Below are 17,069 nucleotides of genomic sequence, written 5' to 3'. Positions count from 1 at the left end.
AATCGGAATCTGAACTTTTAGGGAATACTGGTTAAAAAATATTTTAAAATGATAACCGAAATCTCATTTTTACAGGGGTGGGGTTATTTAGCTGAAAGTCCTTATTAACAAAAATACTGAAAAATGAATAATCAATTGTTGGGCCAGTATATGGTATGAAAGTCACGTAGTAAGCGCTAGGTTAAAGAGAATTCCGAACTAATCTGTTAACGTCGACGCTGTTTAGCATAAAGCCGCTTTATGCTGTGTCTAGATTATTATATTCATAAAATCAAAAACATGGAAAGAGTTACACTCGTTTTGGCATGTGAGATTAGTGAGAGTTTTCAGAGGCATCTGGGATGGTACTATACACAACTATCCAGAGTCTAGGTTGAGAAGTTTGACAGCTATTTAGCTGACTAATCCTGCCTAACTTTCATTAGTAAATAACGATTTTCTTTTCCAATTTGAATTCTATTCAATCAGGAATAAAGAATGTGTTTCGATCATTTTATGATGAATCAAATTCAAGAATATTTCGAGTAATATAATCGCTAAACTTGACTTTTTGACCAACATTTGGAAGACATTACATTTTATGTTCTAAGTTTAAAAAAACATTCGTAAAAAGACGTCATCAATAGTTTAAGATTATTATGGAATAAAAAACTTATGCTTGAGTAATTTTTCTTCTGTGCCACTTACGTTAATTTTTCAGAAGAATGATCATACACTTCACAATATTTTAGCTTTTCGACACTGTTAGTTGTGGCTTTTAGTAATTCTGTTTTTATATGTATCATTAAACTTGACTTTTCAGAGGGAAAACATCATAGAATTTTCAGAATGTTGGTTTTTCCACAGTATGAGTTCTCATATGTCTCACTTACTTTGATTATTTTAGAAAAATATCCACAAAAAAGAATGTGGCTTTTTATTGTTTGAATTTTCTTTCCTAACACTCACCCACAAGTGTGATTTCTTATACGCCTCACAAACTTTTGTTTTTCAGAACAAGAATATCAATCAAGGGGCCTCATTCCTGAGGCTAATACTTGATCGCTGTATTAGATGTATAAATATTCGACTATTTTTTTAAGTTTTCATTTACTTCTAAAACACTGAGTTAGTAAAGAAGTTTAGAACATTATTTCTCTGTTTCTAACTGATCATTTAAATATGTTATAGAATATATTTCTTGATTTTACTAGATTTCCGGACTAATATTCTTCTCGTCTGGTGGAGCAATCAGCTCTGTGCTATTAATTGCGGAAAAATTACTTCAAGTAGGTGCACGATTCTTCATTAAGGCAAATGTGAGTTAGCAATACCGAGTAGACCTTATTTGGGCCATTGGAATGATGTGACTTTCTAAAATATAAAGTCAGTGTATCATTGTAGAGAAAACTATCCTTATGCCAGGTTGTCATGAAAACCTCCTGTACCATGAGACCTTAGACACTCGAGGATAGTGTCTAACAGACATTTATGTTCTCTCCTTTTCTTTTTTTTACTCCAGTTATTTTTCTTTTTTTATTTATTTTACTTCAGTAAGTTTTGAAGGATCAAGGAGCTAATCCCTCCTAGAGCTAACACTTGATTTCATTATGATTTAAATTTATATCTGAGGGCTCTTTTAAGAATAGCCACTTTCCCTTTATGGCTGCTATTTGTATTTCCTTACAGTTTGACCTTCTGGGATTGCTTTCAAGTATTTCTGAATATTTTTTTATAAAGCCAGTTGCTTCTATCACAACCAGTATAATGTTTATTTCTTTCAGAGACCATGTTTGTTGATCATTTTTTATGTCATGATATTTTGTTATCTTTTCCGTTCAGATCTATTCAGACCAAATTCATTTAGGACTGTGACATCGATAATGAGCACAGTTCTTTCTAGCTTGATGGGTTTGTATTTTATGTATCTGCCCGTCTGTATGTCTTTGTCATAGAACACAGTCACGTTTCCATTTAATGTTATTGGTGGGAGTTTTGTGTTCCTATATATTGGTCGATCTGTCAAGTTGTGAGGGGCAGTGTTAATGGCATTTGACAATGCAGACATTAGTTGGCTTGGGCTCTCAATAGTTGAGTGGCAAAACCTACATTGGTCATTTGCTTGCAGGCACGCCATTTTTTTTAACCCATTTGTGTATAAGCCCTGATCTTGACTGCCTACAATGAGTCTTTCTTCATTAAATGGAAGTCTTTCACTCTTGAGCCATTGGAGTGAATCATCCCTGTCTACATACTCCTGGTTAAGCTCCTCCAGAGACTTTCCTGCTCTTTTATTTTGTTCCAATCCTTGTTTTCTTGTCTGTCTCGTTTTCCGTGTATTTCTTTTTTTTTCTTTTTTCTTTTTTTGGTAATCTGTGTCGCCGTTTCATCATATACCTTGGTAGTATTTTCCAGTATGACACCGCCAAAGTTTTCAGCAAGCTTTATGATTGAGGTTTGCTGGAGTAGACGTTCATGGTGGTCCCTCACTATTTCTACTGTCATATCTGTTGAGCTTTTGATATATATACCCCCCATGCTTACTATGGTGGCTCGATATGCACAATTTATTTCAGTAAGACCAAGGCTGCCCTCTTTTCATGAAAGGTATATCCTGTCTATACATTGGTTTCAGTATATTATTTTATGTTCGGTTAGGATTTTCCTGGACTTTGTATCTTGCATATTAATATTGCTTTGGGGCCAGTCAATAAAATCAAACCCATATGAGATGACAAAGATTGCAAGCTGATTTATGGCAGTTATTTTGTTTGGGGGGCGTACTTAGGATTTGCAGATCATTTTAAGGGGTGTTGTGTATTTGTTTTTCAACTGATGTCTCATTTTTTTATGCTTCCAGTGTGAGTAAGCACGTCTCACTAAATTTGATTTTATAGAACAAGAATATCCACACACTTCACAAGAATGTGGCTTTTCTCCAGTGTGGGTTCTCATATGTGACACTAACATTGACTTTACAGAACAAGAATATCCACAGATTTCATAAGAATGTGGCTTTTCCCCAGTGTGAGTTCTCATATCTGTCAATAAATTTGATTTTTCAGAACAAGAATACTCACACACTTTACAACCATGTGGCTTTTCCCCAGTGTGAATGTTCATATGTGTCATTAAATTTGATTCATCAGAGCAAGAATATCCACACACCTCACAAAAATATGGTTTTTCCCCGGTGTGAGGTCTCATATGTCTAACTAACTTTGACTTTTCAGAAAAACAATATCCACATGTTGCTTTTCACTTCTTATTTTTTTATTTTACTTCAGTCGAAGTTCTCAGAAATCAAGGGGCCCAACACCTGGGGCTAACACTTGAACTCTATATGAGATACATAGATATTCGAATGTTCTATTAAACTTCTTTATCTCTCAAGCACTGAGTTAGTAAAGAAATTGAGAACATAATTTTCCTCTCCCCAATTAACCATTTTTATACATTGTAGTATATGTTTCATGTTGGTCTAATGGTCTTACTGGATTCCAGGAAAGAATTTATCTAGTCTGGTGGAGTATCCAGCTTCGTGCTATTACTTGAGGTAATATCACTTGGAGAAGGTGCAGCATTCCTCGGAACCGCTTTGGAGTAGCTGCAGTGAGGAGATCTTATTTGGGCTGCGAATACTATGTGATTTTGAATATTTGGTCAGGGTTTACTTTTATGGAAAAAGTATCCTCATGCAAGTTGTTCTGACAAACCCCTGTACAGAGAGACCTTAGACACTCGAGGACAGTGTCTAGTAGGCATTAAACAGTGTGAGTTCGCATATGTGTAATTAAATTTGATTTTTTAGAAAAAGAATATCCACACATTTCACAAGGATATGGCTTTTCCCCAGTGTGAGTTCGCATATGTGTCATTAAATTATATTTTTTAGAAAAAGAATATCCACACATTTCACAAGGATGTGGCTTTTCCCCAGTGTGAATTCTTATATGTGTCACTAACTAACAAGTATGCGGTTTTCCCCTTTTTTGTTATTTTACTTCAGTCAAAGTTCTCAGAAATCAAGGGGCCCACAACCTGGGGCTAACACTTGAACTCTGTATGAGATACATAGATATTCGAATGTTCCATTAAAGTTTTTTTATCTCTCAAGCACTGACTTAGGAAAGAAATTGAGAACATAATTTTCCTCTCCCCAATTAACCATTTTTATACATTGTAGTATATCTTTCATGTTGGTCTCTTGGTCTTACTGAATTCCAGGACAAGAATTTATCTAGTCTGGTGGAGTATCCAGCTTCGTGCTATTACTCGAGGTAACATCACTTGGAGAAGATGCACTATTCCTCGGAAAAGCAAATGTGGGTTAGCCGTAGTGAGGAGATCTTATTTGGGCTGCGAATACTATGTGGTTTTGAATATTTGTTCAGGGTTTACTTCTATGGAAAAAGTATCCTCATGCCAGATTTTTCTGACAACCCCCTGTACAGAGAGACCTTAAACACTCGAGGACAATGTCTAGCAGTCATTCAAGTGCTCTCCAAGTAGGCATTCAAGTTCTCTCCCGTGGGCATTCAAGTTCTCTCCAGTAGGCATTCAAGTTCTCTCCAGTAGGCATTCAAGTTCTATCCCGTAGGCATTCAATTTCTCTACAGTAGGCATTCAAGTTCTCTCCCGTAGGCATTCAAGTTCTCTCCAGTATGCATTCAAGTTCTATGGGTCTTCATGTCTCACTAACGTGGATTTTTTGGAAAAAGAATATCCACACACTTCACAATAATGCGGCTTTTCCCCAGTGTGAGTTCTCATGTGTATCACTAATGTTGATTTTTTAGAACAAGAATATCCACGCACTTCACAAGAATGCGGTTTTTCTTCATTGTGTGCCTATTGTTTTTTCTGTCACTTTTTAGTATAAATTCACAGATGTATAACCAAATTTTTGAAAGGGTACCTACTTTCAAAGAATATAGCATTAATCTGGTGGTACATCTTGTATAATTAAGAGGGAAGGACTTCACTCATAAGGGAAAGACAACAAGACACAGTAGTTAGCCTCGATAAGCGACGTACGTGTGTACCTTTGTTGGGTCCGCCATGACAGTCCCCTTTTCTCTCTCCTTCCTGGAGAGCTCGGGTTAAGGGTACATAACTCAGTGTTATGTTTACATGTTATTTTTATTTATTTATTTTTATTTTTATTTTTTTTATTTAAAGTCTTTTTTTATCATTATTATTATTATTATTATCATCATCCAAGCTGGAAGTCCTTAAATCTAGACGGTAATCGTCTGTTACGGATAGGTCTAGACCTAGCTTCAGATCTTTCATTCTGCCCTGTATCTGTCATTTTCAGGGGTTCATTCTTTATTTGAGTACCTGGTGTGGAAGGTGGGGTTGGTGTTATTTGTATTTGAGGGTGTTGTTGGCTGTCTGGGCGTACTGGGTTTGAGTTTGTAGGTGACTGTGGGGAATGGATCCTGATACTGTTTGGTAGGTCATCTGGTAGGGTGTCATCATGAGCCAGGTTGCGGCTATCCGTGCTTATTTTGCGAAGGTAATGGCGGTTTCGGAGTGTGGTTCTTCTGCTGCCATCAACTAATACACAGTATTGTCTGTGGGGGAGAGTTTCAACAATCGTGCCGGTGTTATCCCAACGCAGTGGTTTGTGTCCATGTTGGTTTTGAATTGACACATGTTCCCCAATTCTTAGTGGATTGAGTTGTTGCCTGTTTTCAGTGTGTTTCATGTTGTTGAGGAAACGCTGGTTAATGGCCCTCTCGCGCATGTCGGCGAGTTCCAACCATTCACGGCGAAATTTTGTGGGGTTTGGTAAGTGGTCATTCAAGGGACGAGCGAATAGAAGTTCTGATGGTGACGCACCTATGTCAGGTGGTGGTGTGTTGCGATGGAGTAGCAGTGCTTTTGCCACTTCATCCGTATCCAGTGAACCATTGGGGCTAACATTTGTTGTTAATATCCTCTTCATATGCTTGACAGCTGCCTCAGCTCTGCCATTGCTTTGTGGATAATATGCCGACGAGACTCGGAGGGATATGCCCCATGTTTTGAGAAATGTCCTCCACTCATCAGAGTTGTATGGGGGTCCACCGTCACAAGCAATTTCCTCCGGCACACCATAATTCACAAAATACCTGCGTAAGATGTTGCATACTGTGGAGATCCTGGCGTCTTGTTGCATTGAAGATACCTCTGTCTAACCTGAATATCTGTCAGCATATATCATATATTTCCGTCCCGCCATATTGAAAATATCTGTTACTGTCGACTGGAAAGAGTATTCTGGGTGGACAGGCTCCATTGCAGGTTCTTTATGGTTTGATGGGGCAATTTCGTTACAGCGCCTGCACTGATTGCGCTTTTCCTGCAATTGTGCTCCCATACCAGGCAAAAAAAAAACGTTGTCTGGCGTTGCTTCTCATACTGTTGACCCCCTGGTGGCCAACATGGAGTTGGTCGATGAGTTCGCGACGTAAGTTTTTGGAATTAATATGCGGCCTTCCTTGAATACTAGAGAATGAACTGTGTATAGGTCGCTTCGCATATTCCAAAACTCTTTAATATTTGGCTGTAGAAGATCCTTGTGTTCAGGGAATCCTTGTTCTATTGTTTCCACGAGGTTCATGTATTGGTGATCCATCGCGGCTTCTTGCTGTATGCGCACCATCTTGATAGGAGATGTTTCTTGGTTGTATCGGGATTCTATTCCAGCTTGCAACGCTTCTTCCATGCTATCCAATTCCGCTGCTGCGACCTTGGTGGTATGTGTAGGGATACGGGACATGGCATTTGCTCCACCATTGGCGTCGCCTGGTATTGATATGGCCCTGAACTGGTACATCAGGGTCTGCTCTCTGATATCTAAAATCCTGGGATTTTTTATTTCGTCCAAGCTACGATCATTGAATATCGGCACAAGGGGTTTGTGATCAATAGCAAGTATCAGGTGGGGGCAGCCTAAAACAAACATTTTGCAGCTTTCCAATCCAAACTTTATAGCTAAAGCTTCCCCTTCAATTGGTGCATACCGGTTCTCAGAAGGTCTAGTGAATCGGGAGCCAGCATATACAACTTTCCAATGTCCTGGCTCACAACGGTGGTCCATTGTGGACGGGCATGCACAATGTTTTTGGAGTAGGGTAAATCCTATTCCTGTTCGACTCCAGTCTGTAGTCAGACATGTTGGGCGATTTATTTCGAATGTTCGAACGCCATCCCGGATGTTTTCTAGGATTGTTTCCTTGGATTGCTGGAAGAGTTGTTCCAATGTATCGTCCCAGTAAAACCTGCTGTTATGTTTCAGTAGTTCTCTGAAGGGTGACATGATGGGTGCTTGGGCAAACGCATATGAAACTTGGTTAATCAAACCAAAGAAAGATCTAACTCCTGTAATGTTTGTCGGTGATGGGAAGTTTTTGATGCCCTATAAGTAATTTTTGAGATGGTTTGTACCCTGTTAAGCTGATGTCGAAGCCATCAAACTCTACATTGTCTTTTGCGAATTGGAATTTTTCTGGGTTAAATACTATTCCATTTTCAGCACATAGTATGATGTATCTAACGGTGTGCCAAAAGGATAGTGCCATATCATCATCCCACAAGAAAGAGTCGTCCACACAGCGAGCAACACGAGGGAAACCTTCTGTAATGGTGTCGAATCTCTTTGTGTAACCATCATTGGACGCTTGGAAACCTTGGGGGGCTCGCAAATACCTGTATCTGCCCCATTCTGTTATGAAAGTGGTGGCATCCCGTGCCTTTACAGCCAGAGGAACACTGTGATATCCGTTCCAGGCATCCAGAATAGTTTTCTTTTTTCCTGGGGGTATCGTATTGACAAGATTGAATGGGGAGGGTGTGTGGTGTGTTTCTCGTCTTGTCATTGCATTTAAATTTTGGAGGTCGACCGTTCTACGTGGGCTGCCATCTTTTTGGGGTACGGTGATCATTCTCGAACACCATGTCGTTGGTGTCCCTGCTGGCACTAGTTCAATGATGTTCAGTGCTACGTCTGCATCAAGCTGGGATTTGACAGCTTCTTTCCAGTGGTGAGGGACAGGGATTGGTTTGTGAACAGCCTTAGGTTGGTGGTTGTCGAGGAATGTGATAGTAAGCGGTTCTCCGGTCATGGTCTGCAATTTCTGGTGTGTACATGCACTGCTGGCAAAATAGCATTTGATCCAGCTCTCTATCTCTCTTCGATATTCCGGTGTGGCAGGAAACGGGAGCTTGTCTGGCAGTGGTGGGCATGGTGATCTGTATGGGCATCCGCATGGGGCTAACATTCGGTCAGTTGGTTTGTGGTCCATCTTCGTTGTAGCTACCAGACTATTAATTTGTGCTGGAAAGTCGTCGTTGATAATTTTGAGTTTTTTCAGGGCCGTTTGTGATATATACAGGCCCTTAACCCTTGGGCTGATGTATATCACTTCCGAACACGTTGCCTTACCGAGTGACATCGTGGCAATTAAGGCCCCCTCAATGGGCAAGTTGTCATCATTAACGGCAGGTAACCGATGTCTGGTGCGCAGCAGATGTTCAGAAGTGCACCCCAGATTGTTCAATAAGTCCACACCAGCTGTACTTGTCTGAGCTCCTGTGTCTGCCAAAGCGAGCAATTGGACGGGTTGGTGTTTCATATTTATATGTCTGAATCGTCCGAGATGTTGGTGGGCCTTTGTATCTAATGTGATAGTAACATTGAAAAATGGAGGTGGCTCTGGTCGGCTTGGTGTGAACTTGTTGTTGGTCCATGACCCATGCGGGATCCCATCTTCTTCCTCTAGTCATTTAGGTTGCACAGTCATTGTCGATATGAACGAAGAATCTTTATCTTGGCTGTCATTTGGGTAGTCTCCCATTATGGCATTTGACGATGCTGTGCCATGGCATGTGGGTGAGAAGTGGTTCTCTTTGCCGCATTTGTGGCATGATTTGCCCCAAGCGGGGCATTGTCTTCGTCCTTTTGGGTGTGCCTTGTGTCCACAACCTTTGCATTTGCCATTATCATTTTTGGTCTTGTCTGGTGGTGGAAACTTTCTTGATGACGCAGATTTAAATTGGGCTACTTGTGTGATCTCTGCTAGTCGGAAGTGGTTTGATGCTCTGGCGGTAGATTCTAGAGTCAAGAGACGTCTAGTTAAGTCATTTAGAGTTGGCAGGGACGTAATCTTTGCTAAAATTTTGCTCTGGTGGGAGGTGTCCCGTAATCCGGCAATGATTTGAGATTTGATCATGTCTTCGGAAAATGACATTGTACATTGCTGGTTGCCACAATTGAAAGCGCAGAGCATCGCTTGTGATTTCAACCGGGAAATAAAGGATGTGATAGTCTCCCCATCACTTTGCCTCATTACAAAGAACTGCTGACGGTATACCTCGGGATGGACGGTTTTCACGGCAACGGATTTAATATATTCCAGCAGCTGCTCCTCTGTAGCATTATGCAGGGCATCCGGACCAATAAAATTGAATAACATCTCATTGACAGATGAATTGCATGCAGATCGTAACTCATTCCGGATTTCTGTGGGGTCGTTAAGTTGTGTCATCTCCTTATAACGAAGCCATGCATCCTTAAAAATGATCCATTTATTGTCTGACGAGTCAGGTTCTATTACTGGTCGCTCGGGCTTCACCCGTGAATGGCGCGACAATGGGGTGGGGGCGTGTTGCGCGATGGGCAGAAGGCGTGCCATGAGGTTCGTCATCTGTTCTTGCATGATGAGTTGTTGTTGTTGTTGTTGTTGCATTTGTAACATGAAAGAAATTGGGTCGATTTCGGCATGTTTTGGTGAAGTTTCGTTTGGGTTAGACATATTTGTGTTTAACTAGAGTGTCAAAAAGTATTGAATATGTATACTGACTGGATATTAAAAACAAAACAAACAAAGAAACGAAAAAAGTTTACCACGTGGTGAGGGTGCGTCCTTCATCGTTCATACGTATTTTCATGTTTTATTTTTTAGGATGGGTCGTTGTATTTTTCCTTTGTCTCGTTATTTTTGTTTTTATCCGACTCCTGACACCATGTATAATTAAGAGGGAAGGACTTCACTCATAAGGGAAAGACAACAAGACACAGTAGTTAGCCTCGATAAGCGACGTACGTGTGTACCTTTATTGGGTCCGCCATGACAGTCCCCTTTTCTCTCTCCTTCCTGGAGAGCTCGGGTTAAGGGTACATAACTCAGTGTTATGTTTACACATCTGTAAGAGATATTTCTTACTTCTATGATTTTTAATACTGGATAAAATATTGTCTTTTTGAAAACCTCATATTTCTCTACTATTTACAATTTCATCCCTTTATATCTTTTTATTTATTTAGATATTAAATACATTTCACAAATATAAATAAATGTTATCTTCGATATGTGTATTTTCATCCATTATTTCAGAAAATTTGTTAAAAAGTAGCATCTCGAGAAATTAATTTTCACTTCAGATGGTACTGTTATCTTCTTAACGAGGCAATAATTGTCTTTGAAATGATGTTTAAAGAAAATGAGGATCCATTAAAATTCAATAAAGCTGTTCAAGCAGGAACATCTGTAAATAAGAAAATAAATGAAATTCAATATTTTTAATTTCGTTGTTCACATACTGGTATTGTTTGTTTATTGTTAATTTGATTGATGAACTCATAAACTCTAGATTAATTTAATCTAAAAATCATATAAGACATAGAAAAATAATCGAATATTTTATAACTTTACACATGCATAGTCTACAAACCAAATTACTTCGAATTCTTTTTTATCACTTTTATGACTTTCATCGTGGCCAGAAAACAGAAAATATTAATTATATGTGTATAATAGACTTTCTTGTCCTGCTCAATGTATGAGGTTCTTACAATAAGACTCATCACTGTTTCAATGGTGCTTCTTGAATCGTTTTTGACATTTTAATCCTACTATCGATTTGCATTCAATCTCATCATTGATGTGCATTGTAACCCCAAAGCAACAGCAGGTATAGATACTGGAAGCGTGCTATTGTCTATCGATTTTCTGTTACATTGTGAAGGCGAGCTATTATTGTTAGTTGTAAATTTTTAACTCCAGTTTGACACTTGAAACGATATGCAGCCTATTTTCCTAGTCGTATGTTTATGAGCACAAAGTTCCTTTGCAATCTATATTTGTATCTCCACAAAGGACTCTCAACACTGCTTACTCTGCCATCATGTTCATAAGATATCAGCGTGTTATAAATTATATAAGCTTCCACTCTCAATAATGCCATGCCCAATGTAGCTACAACTGTATGAGAAACTTTTCAATTCCTATAATCTTACATTTGTAAAATAAATCGATATTTACAACTTTATCACAAACCGACTCATTATGAAAGGGTCAAGTTTAAGGGACTTGCATTTTTTTCTGAACATAAAAATCTTTCCCTTTTAAATCTTGTGCTGAAAGGGAAAGGTGAGTTATATATATGTAACTCTTTTTATATATAGGTAAACATTTTGTTAGAAAGACAGATATTGATAGACGATATTGTAAAATGGATTACTTGATAAGTGAATTGATAGAAAAGGCTTATTATAAAAATTAAACTTATTTTTTTTAACATAACTCAATCTCCATACTCTTATATTTAGTTAGATATATATTTTCTTATGTTAAACTATAACCCTTTCTGTAAAAACCGTTGATTAAATCAGATAATTAAATACGTTTAATTGGCATCAGGATGATTGAATATTTATGTATTTAGTCCCGTATATCATGAGTGAACCTGTTTCAATCCCCAAAATAGCTGAAACATTAATGAACCTGTTTCTGTCACCTTCATTTCTTTTACCTTTTGAGTAATAAAAATGGCTTAAACATTGTAAAAAGATTTGAAATAACTTTAATTTCTTTTACTTTTTGAAGAAAATTTTCAAATAAACTCAACAAATTAACTAATGAGATAAACATTTTAATGAGGTAAACATTTTTAAACCAGCCTAACGTTTCAGACGTATATTGTTGTATACTATTTTTAGTTCTTTTCAAATCGTAAAATGCTTTCACCATTTTTGAGGATGAAACATGATTCTCTGTAGTAACTACATAAGTACAAAATGCTTTGGATTTTTGTGGTGACATTTACCTCAACAAAAAAGCCTGTATTAATTTTGGGTGGCGCCATTTAAGTATTTACACGCTAGTTTATAACAAAAACTTTCATTATCTTCAAGAAGGCAGGTTAGGATGTAAAAAGATACTATATATAAGGGACCATACAAATAGAACATCCTAAGTCAGTTGTACAACGATATGTTTGTTCATATCACATTTCAATCCCTTTGAGCTTATATGGTAAATGAAACAAGGAGCAGGAAGAGAATTACAGCATATTTTTAATTAACTACTTTTTCTTATCGTGTTCGTTAATTCACAATTAAAGGGGAGAGATGAAGAATGAAAAAACATGAGTAAAAAAAAATAAAACAGGAAATAAATAAAAATCCATAGGAATTAACTCTACACATGTAATTATAGAACAAAAAACGGTAATTAAAAAGAGAAAGAATACAATTGCTAGGAATTTACAAGGTTTCAATCTTTTGAACTTGTGAAAAAACAATTCGCCAGTAGTGGTCTGCAAACATGCAGCGTATAAATTGAACTGTTTATTCACAGGCGTTTGGAAGAATAAAGACAGGAAATATGATTTAAGGTGAAGAGAAAAGCTTTCTTTTTTAAACTCTAAGATATAGAAAATTCTGCTTTTTTTAAAGAGATTTTGGTTTTGGTTTTATGCCAATAGTTTAAACCGAAAAAATTTCCTGAAATACGTTTAACATAAAATGATCATCCATTCCTGGATCATCATTATTTCTGGACAGAATTGCGTAACTTATTTTGATTTTCTTACAAAATTTGAAAATTTTGTATTCATTTTTAACATTTTTTACTATTTTTTAACATTTTTATTCTGTAAAAGGTTTAGGCATTGCTCTTAAAGGCTATATAAGTAAGAAGGTTAACCAGCTGCATTTATTCGTCAGTTTTTGTTGCAGGAACAACAAGTGAGTTAAGGGATCATTTAAGCATAATTTAAGGAAGTTTAGCGCCCAAATTGTCATGGCATCTTTTAGACAATTTAACCTAATAAATTAGGTATTTCTTCTTGACGTAATATCGTCTTTTCAGTCCTCAAAATTGTTGAATTTTGCTTAATTACAACAACATTGGGTGCATCCGAATTACTAAATGATCATTGTATTAAAAGAAAAGTTTTTCACGGCAAGTATAATTACTAATCTTCATAGAAGATTCTTCAACTACTGCTTCATCAAGATGTCAACTACTAAGTTTAGCAGAGCCGCAAGATTATGCAAAATATTTATCAGGAAAAGTAAACGATTTGTGACTAAACCATCAGGTAAGTGCACCTTTCAATTTGTTCTGTTTTAATGTTTTGCTCTCTGTCAAAATTTCTATGCTATGCGTGAATAAAATTCTCACATAGCTTTAATTGTAAAATATGGTATTTACTTTTTAAAAATTTTCCTTTAAATTACAAAACAAATTTTCCAGGTTTAAAATGTTAATACTCATTGCAGAGTACGGATATAAATTCCGTCTCTATTTAATTTAGTTGTAATAATAATTTTTGTTGAAGCATTAACACAAAACATGGATTTAATTGCCACCACTTGGTGTCTTGCACCATTTTTAAATAGAAATTGTTTTCTTCACAAACATTTACAGTGAACCATACTTGCTTGTATTTGAATACTCCTTCACGAGTTATTTCCCCTTTAAAATATTTCAATTACTAATTTAATTGCCTTGCCTATTTAAAATAATTTTATTGCTATTTTTAAGGGGAATAAATTTTGTTCTCTCCTTTTAATTCTTGTTTCGTTGCATCTTGTGGAGATTGTCTGCTCATGTTTGTCAAAGGTCTTTTATAATTTTCTTTTCCTCTTTTTTCCACTTTAATATACTTGTCATTATCAACTTGATAAATATTGATGTATGTGCACAGTTGTGCACAAAAATTTATGTTCTTTTCTCATCTTACGTGACATTTCTAAGAAGCAATATGGCGGCTTCAAAACATTTATGTTCTAAAATAGAAGTGGAAAGGGCCGTCTCATGATCACAGTGAAATGGATAAGATAATAATACCTCCCTGATCTCTATTGAATCGGGTGTACCAGATATCGGAAAATTGTACAGAGAATTGGACGACCTATTTGATCAGATCATTTTAAAATCTTCCCAAAAGGAGAGACTGACGCTTTATCAGGATTCCTTCTTCCAATATTAGGGAATAATTGCATGAGTTAAAGTCTGGTCGTGAGGTTGAAACCCCAGTTTCTCTTCAGGTTCCATTTGGAATGTCCAAACTTTTGTGGGTCTCTCACTGCCAACATATTTGAATTTAAAACCTTCCTAAGAAGGTTTGAATTTTGCACTACTAATTTAGGGGAAGCGGATAAATTGCTTCTCCTAAATCCAAGTCGAAGGGAAAAGTCTATGACCTTATTTCAAATATGGATGTTTTCTCTGAAAATTATACTGTAACTTTGGATTATCTGAATGAAAAATTCCTGAGTCCTTCTTTTATAAAGGATCGAATTTTAGAGGAAATTATTCCTCAAGCGGTGCAGATAATGGAACTGGAAGAAATTAAAACTAGATTTATCTTCATAGGACAAATCTTTTGGAACAGATTTTTTTACAAAATCTCTACGTGTGGTATAATTGTTGCTCATATCCTATTCTGCAAATTGTCAATTAATGTCAGAATGAAATTGTTGTCGAGAACAAAGGAGCATTATCCTTCATTCAAATCCATCATAGCGAACTTTTTTTACATAAAAGATTTTTTTTACAGGCGGCGCCTTTAAGTGTAAAAAAGCGGGAGGCATGCCTACCAAAATAGCCATGTTTTTCTTCTTCTTAATTAGAAGTTCGACCCAATATGGCAGTCGGCTCTGGTTATAAGACTTAATTATAAAAATGGTATGGACACCTTGAAACTTCATACTAATACTAGTGAACATTCTAAAATTTGTAAATTTTGTAAATTGGCATAACATACAGTTACAGACTGTTTTAAATATTCAACTTATGACTTAAAGATGCAACGAGCCAAAGACCTTCAAATCTGTACTGTGTCTTAGCAATCACTTTGATTAGGACTGTAACGGAAAGAAAGGATTTCCTCATCCATGTATTACTAGTGGGTTGAAAACTCACTACTCTGTCATGTATCCAAAGACCTCAAAGTCCTTTGTGGGAAGAACTCTTTCATCCAATCAGGATGATCGCATATTTCCAGTTATTTAACTGTCTATAAAAAGTAAAGGACCTCCAGTTCCCTTTCATTGTATATTGGACACTGAAAGTCAAAAATCTTTTTTTTCCCTCAGGTTAATTACAAAAATTGCGTTCTCGGGGAAAATTAGTACCTAAACCCCTAGTAATGGCTTTCAGTACCTTTATAGGAATGAGATTCATGAACCTCCTGGAGCTATGTGTCTCCCTAAAATGGGGATCAAAAACCCCTTTCCCTTTTGCTGCCCAGTCTCAATTTAAAATTTCAAGTGAACAGATTATCTCTGAGACAACCATTACTTCTAATATAACGAAAAGCAGGACTTCACCTCTGTCATAGATATAAAAATTAAAACGGATCCCTGCTTCATGGTCTCGCTGGTTTGGACTTGATCCAGCAGATGAAAAATTTCCGTTCAGTTAAATGCCTCAGTGAAACAGCATGGAAAATTTCCAATAGAATTATCCCATTTGCTAATGGGTGTAGTTTTTTGACGCCCAAATCTAATAAGGAAACTCTGCCTTTAATCAGATTTTTTCGATCATTACCTCAATATTCCTCCCATTTAGTCCAATGTGTGTTGAACCCTATTCCATCGTATTCTGACACACTTAGTCCGTTTTCTGAAAACTCTTCTGACAAGAATGGTTTACCAATAAATATTTCTGAATTCTCATCATTGATTAGGGCAATCAATGTTCTTGAGAAGTTTTGCCGTTCTGTGATAAGTTGAGACACTGACACACTGATACCAACCATAGAGCAAAATTATTGCTCTTTCCCTATATGCAGAGCGAATAATTTCCCAATGAGTTGGAATATTTGAACCAATTTTCTAAGGTTATCCCTCCAAGGTTATGGGCTCTCGATTTGTTTGTTCAAAATGATGATCCGTTGTAGACTAAAGGATCTATACAGAATTCCAATATCCACCCATTTGAAGTTAAATTTCCTATACTTTAAGGAAAACATCATCGTTTTACTAAGTTGGTTATTAAAGAGTCGCATTGAAATTATCACCATCTGCGAACCAATTAATTCTTTCTAAGTATAGATTATCTGCTTGGTGCATTCTCTAAGGGATCGATAAAAAAATTCTCTATGATTGTATCACTTGTAAGAAAATCAATTCCTTGCCTTATACAGCACCGTTGGGGTCTTAAGTGCCTACTCATTTGGCAAATTATGTTCACTCATTTCAACAAGTGGGTATTGACTTTACTGGTCATTTTTTGGTAAAACACAATGAGGAATATATGAAAATTTACATCTTGTTTAACTGCATGAGTCTACATGCCGTCTATCTGGAACTATTACCAGATATGAGCACAAAAGTTTTTCTATTAGCATTTACCAACCTGTGTGTTAAGGGACAGATGCGAGCACATTCATTCATTAAAGCATTTATTCCCCTGAATTTAAAGAATGTTTCTGCTTTGTTTTCAGCCAAATTCATGGAAGAAGGTGGTCCCTTCTTCTGTCCAACTTGTTTCGCCACAAATGACTGATCTTTTCATATGATATGCTGTGACATCTGTGACAGTTGGTATATTTTTACTGTGTTTAGGCGAAACAACAGGATATGCTTGGAGAGTCGATTTGTCCAAATTGTTAAAAAAATATTTAACACTAATTCTTAATTTCAGCATTTATTAAGTTGTCATTTTAATTAGAAACTAGGTGTATTGTTATAAATTCATTGATCGTAACAAAGAGAAACAGATATAGTTCCTTGAAAAAAATACAATTGATATTTGAGTCCTTGTGACCACCAGAATTAATTACCTGTCAAATAATTGACAGTCTAA

This window comes from Euprymna scolopes, chromosome 5, assembly GCF_053919585.1.
Source record: "Euprymna scolopes isolate OS-2025 chromosome 5, ASM5391958v1, whole genome shotgun sequence".
NCBI lineage: Eukaryota > Metazoa > Mollusca > Cephalopoda > Sepiida > Sepiolidae > Euprymna > Euprymna scolopes.
The sequence above is the reverse complement of the archived record's forward strand: the minus strand, read 5'-3'. Positions refer to the sequence as shown.